This window comes from Nematolebias whitei, chromosome 23, assembly GCF_014905685.2.
Source record: "Nematolebias whitei isolate Nwh7 chromosome 23, NemWhi1, whole genome shotgun sequence".
NCBI classification, from domain to species: Eukaryota; Metazoa; Chordata; class Actinopteri; order Cyprinodontiformes; family Rivulidae; genus Nematolebias; species Nematolebias whitei.
The window spans coordinates 20,721,505-20,726,862 of NC_056520.1; positions in this window are offsets into that span (position 1 = coordinate 20,721,505).

Sequence of the window (5,358 nt, forward strand, 5' to 3'; positions counted from 1 at the left end):
CCCCCCCACGAAAAGATGAAACGTTTCAACAAGAAGAATCCGTCCAGAGGACCTGTTAGATTTATCAACATGGATTATTGCGACTGCATCGGGATACTTTCTGCCAGTGGACTTGTGGGTTTTCTCCGAGCTATCCGGTTTCCCCCCCCCAAAAAAAAAACAAAAACGAAACACCCCCCACACCCCTAAAAGATGAAACGTTTCAACAATAAGAATCCGTCCAGAGGACCCGTTAGATTTATCGACCTGGATTATTAAGCCTGCATCACGATAATTTCTTGGGCGAGTTTTCGTATTTTGCCAGTGGACTTGTGGGTTTCCTCCGGGTACTCCGGTTTCCTCCCACAAAACAAATTGGTCGCCGGTTCGACAGCATCAAAACGTGGGTGAAAATGGTAAAACGTCCACACCTGTTTCCACCCTCATTTGCCCCACCCTGGGCCCTTGAGCAAGGCCCTTAACCCCCACCATATGCTCCCAAAACAAGTCTCTCTTGAAAATGAGTCCTCATGACTCAATGAGAATTCTCATATAAATAAAGCGTAAATTAATATAAATAAATAAACAAATGTGAGTGGAAAAGGTGAAACACCCACACCTGCCTCCACCCTCATTGGCCCCACTGTGGACCCCACCATTAGCTCTCAAAAACCTTCTCATTAGTATAGTGGCGAGTATAACCGCATGTCACGCGGGAGACCGGGGTTCAATTCCCCGATGGGAAGTAGCACATACTTTGGGCAGCTGTAGCTGAGTGAGCAGTCATCCTCCAATGCAAGAGTTGGGGGTTCAATTCCACCAGCAGTCACATGTTGAAGGGTTCCTGGGCAAGACAGTGAACCCCCCATTGACTCAGATGTGGGTCCCATCTAGGGCTGGGTATCTTTCAAAAATTTTCGATACCGGTACCAATACATCGGTGTACGAATGTGATAAAGCACTGATTATGTTTTGTACAGATACAGTAGAGTGCTGTATGAATGGGTAAATAAGTGCACAGATTGTGTTGTAAAGCACTTTGAGTATTTTGATAAGGTAGAAAGGCTCTATTTATGTACAGTCCATTTACCATTTACCAAAACAGGTCTCTCTTGAAAATGAGTCCTCATGACTCAATGAGGCAACCTGTATAAATAAAGGTTAAATAAATTTATTTTTTTGCTATTACAGTGGTCCGTCGTTTATCGCAGGGTGTTTGGGACCACGCCCACCCACGATAAGTGAAAAACTGTGAAGTTGGGATAGGCCTGTCACGATAAACAATAAATCAATTAATCACATGATAAATTAAAATTATCAACCTCATTTTCATTTAACGGCTTTATCGTTTCTTTGTTTCTCTCTCTTTCTACTGAAGACAATGATAAAAAGGCTCAACTTCGGTGCTCTTCACTGTCCCCTCCCATTCTCTTTAAAATCCGTTTTAACCATCCAAAATCACGTTTTTGGATTGTTAAAAGCAGCTAAGCTGAGAAGCTAAGCTACGAGCTAAGCTAACAGGCCGAACTCGGGGGGGGGAACTCCATCTTGTCAAAGCTCCAAAATTCACGGTTGAAACCCGTACCTTTATGTTAGAAGTTGTTTTTCTCTGCAAAAAGATGCTGAGAATGTGTTTACTGATTTTTTATTAAAAGCTTTGAGTGACAAATGCTATGCTAAAGAGCTAAAACCACACAGAGCATCTGCCATTTTGAGAACCGAAAAACCGGAATGAAAGACAGCTTATGTCAAGTCAAGGGGCCTCCCTCCCATTTTTCTTAAAGAGACACACTACTCGCTTCCTCACTATCCATCCTTCGGTTCAAACAGTCTTGTACTGCCACCCAGTGGTCAAAGAAGGTACTTCACACAAAAAAACATTTCTTCTTAAATTTGACAATTACTAATTATTGTCAAATTTCAAACAATATTATCATTTATCGCAATGATTTCTGACAATTGCCCCGCAAAATTTGTTATCATGACAGGACTAAGTCGGGATACAGTAGTCCAAGTTCAAGTTCAGTAAACTTCGTCATGACATGTGCCAGGCTGTAATCACACTCCTGTTACTCCCAATCTCTCTCCTTAAATAAACAATTTAAATTTAAATACTGTAGCATTTTAAATAAACAATCCATGCAGCATGTATTGTTTATTTAAAATGTTACAGTACAGTATATATATATATATATATATACATGTTGCTGTGCTCATTCGTACTCATCTGCTCACTCACACAGACTCATGGTCGTGCTGCTGTTCGGTGTATTTTTTTCTGTACTACTAGTGCTTAGCGTATTTTTAGTTAACGTTTTTCTTAGTTCATATCTTAGAGCTTATTACTGTTTTTATTTTACATTTTAACAATTTTGTTGGATGTAACTCAGACCCTGTGTACACAATTGCGTTCCACCACAAGTACCACATGTGGTGCTAATGACAAATAAAGAACCTTGAATCCTTGAATATTCATTTATTCATTTTTTGTTGGTTCTGGATTTGGGTTCTGTTTATTGCATCTATGATTCAATGCAACAAAATAAACAAATTTAAAAGGTAACAGAGCGTTGTAATACTTGGTTTATTTACATAATGATTTTAATTGCTGGATACCCAGCCCCTGAGCTGCTGGCTTTCAGAAACTGTGGCCCCCTGAGCAGTTTAGTTGAATAGCCCTGATTTAGATAGTGTAATACAGTTAAAATTTTCTGGGGGAGGACCCCAGACCCCCCACCCCCACCCCACCCACCACCACCACCAGTGTGCCTCCCTCCCACATTATGACTGCATCTAACACCAATGGCCACCATGTTGTTCAAGCCAAGAGCTGTTGTCAGCACTGGGGGCTAAGCACCCCTTCAGATCAGATTCTAGAATTGCCCCGGTCTGAGCAAGCAGCTGCTCATTTTACACCACAACCTTTACAGAAAAACACCGGGTGACAGCCCCCCCCCCCCCCCAAAAATCTTTAATCCCCTACAGAGTTCTCTCAAGCTGTTGCCCCCACCACCACACACACATCTGGAGGTTGCATCTCATAAGGACAGATGTGCGGGGGTCACAGTGTTTAGTAACCATAAGCAAAATTCTATTAATGAATTCCTAATTCTATTAAGTCCAATATTTAAAATCAAGTGTTCCCCCTACCATTATATAAGCGGGGCGCCCTGCATACCAAGCCGAACTGTGCGCGCGCATTCCTGCTCGCCCCCCACCCCCCTCCATCGGCATTGACGTAGGTAGCTTTTAGCAAGCAGACACAGTGACGTCACGTTCTAAATAAAGCTCTATACAGGTGCGCTAGCTAAAATGCTAAAGGCGCCTCTTCCCTCACGCTGAATACTCGCCCCAACACCCCCCCGAAAACTGTCGGTCCAAACAGCGCGGCGCTCTGACGTCACTACTCGTTGTTGTCCCCCCCCACCCTCACGGACGAGATGTGTGCCCCACCATGACAAGTTATCTAGTGGAAACACTGACTGAAAGAAGTCCAAGATCCCTTTAGAAATATGCCTCAAACAGTCCCTCTGTGTAAACAAAAATATTTTTTATAATATTCTTTATAGTTCTTTGACCCATAATGTATAGTTTTTATATGTAAATGTGTTCAGCTTCACCATGACAACGGAACACCAATGTCATACCTTTGCTTGCATGCCTTTGTTCCATCATCAACAGTGATGTCATTAGTGATGTCACTGGTCCTTTGATGTTTTTTAATATATACAAGTGCCTTAGAATAGTCAGGTATTTCGCAGAGGCGCACAAAACGCATCTGAATTTTTTTTTTCTCCTTCGCGTTTTTCGGACATTTGTAAAAATGCCTTTTTTTGCTCTAGGTTTTATCGTGGGAGCCGCAGTCACCACTGGCGTTAGAGAACTTTTTAAAGTTCTGACGGCACCAGAAGAGTTTCCTTCTGTTGGCCAGGAATCTTTAGAAAGTCAAATTTGCAACGAAGGTGGTCAAAATATTCCTAAACCGGTTGAAATAAATGAGAGAAAGTGGCAATCTGAACCAGAAATTGGCAGAAAATCGTCACGCAAAACACATAATATCACTAACAAAACAGAAAAAACTGTGAGGGAAAGTTCATCTGATGAAGAATCTTGCGTAAAACCTTTAAGTCAAGAAGAATTTGACAGCGCAAGTAAGAAAATGGGAAAAACTAAGACAGAAAGCACGTCTGATGAACAATCTTACAGAAAGTGTTTAAGTCTAGAAGAATTGGATTATGCAAATAGTGTCCGTAAAAAGCCTGACACGTCAACCATACCTGAAGAAGAAATTTGCATAAGTTCAGAAGAATTTGATAACACCATTTCCAAATTTTGCAGTTTTTCAAACTTTTTCTGCAACTGCTGGTTTAATTCCTCGATTCAGTCTATTTTAAATCTTGGCGTAGTTAAAAAAATACTTTCAAGTGACATCGCAGAAAACTTGGCTTTATTTTCGGACATTCCCTTGTGTTCCAGGTTGTTAGTGGAAGCAACAAAAAATCCAGGGACACATTTCACCACGCAAAAAATCTATCCGGTTCTTCGAGAGCTAAGTGAAACCACACCGTCACTTAGTTATTTAAAGATGAATGATGTATTGGATTTTATAGAACCTGTCATGTACTGGTTGAACGAATGTGAAGTACAGACAGGTCTTGTGGTTAAAACGGTAAAAACCTGCAACAAATGTAAAATTTCGTCAAGCAGCCAGAACGCCATGGGCAATGTGTGTTTCCTGTCACCAGAAGAAAATGAGTCCATTTCCAGCCTTTTTAGCCGTGTTTTGTGTCAATACGAGCACGAGGAAATCTGTGACGTATGTTATACTGAACTAACTATTAAAACATTTTTCAACTCCACTTACATCATTAACTTATATGTGCCAAGGTCATCGGTAAATTATTCCAGAAAGCCGGTTCGTACCTCGCAAACCCTGTTCGTTCCAATTGAAACTGGCACAGAGATGTTCAGATTGACCTCAGTCATCTGCCACAAAATTAACAAGTCAGGGGTGAAACACTATTACACGTATGTTTTCTCCAGAGGGCAAATATTTCTGGCTAATGACAACGAGATATCTGTTGCACAAGACGATGCCAAGGCTGATATGGAAACAAATGGGGTTATGTACTTTTATGAATAGTGTACAAAAGTACAGAAAACCTCAGTTTTGGTGTTCTGCCTGTGCACTTATGGGTTTTCTCCGAGCAATCCGTTTTTTTCCCCCCAAAAAAAACAAAAACGAACACCCCCCCACGAAAAGATGAAACGTTTCAACAAGAAGAATCCGTCCAGAGGACCTGTTAGATTTATCAACATGGATTATTGCGACTGCATCGGGATACTTTCTGCCAGTGGACTTGTGGGTTTTCTCCGAGC